This window comes from Gavialis gangeticus, unplaced genomic scaffold, assembly GCF_001723915.1.
Source record: "Gavialis gangeticus isolate Ggan-Ray unplaced genomic scaffold, GavGan_comp1, whole genome shotgun sequence".
NCBI lineage: Eukaryota > Metazoa > Chordata > Crocodylia > Gavialidae > Gavialis > Gavialis gangeticus.
The window spans coordinates 124321795-124322100 of NW_017728992.1; positions in this window are offsets into that span (position 1 = coordinate 124321795).

Sequence of the window (306 nt, forward strand, 5' to 3'; positions counted from 1 at the left end):
AGAAAAGACAATGATTTACACTATTAAGAATGCTTTGAAGAAGCTGAACTGAGGGTATAAAAATCTGTAAAAAAAGCAGCAAAGTGTGTGTGTGCTTCAAGAGGGGAAGCACACAGAGGCTTCTGCCATCTGCTCTCACTGGAAGAAACAAATCGTCTCCCTTCAAGGGTTGTGCTAAGAACTTACCTGTCAGCTTTGAAACCCAAGTGCCTTGGACTGGTGAGATCCCAGCTCTCTCTCTTTCTCTCTTTTCTCTCCAGGCATAAATTTCTGAACCTGAACTGTATTAGTTAAGTTTGAGTTAAG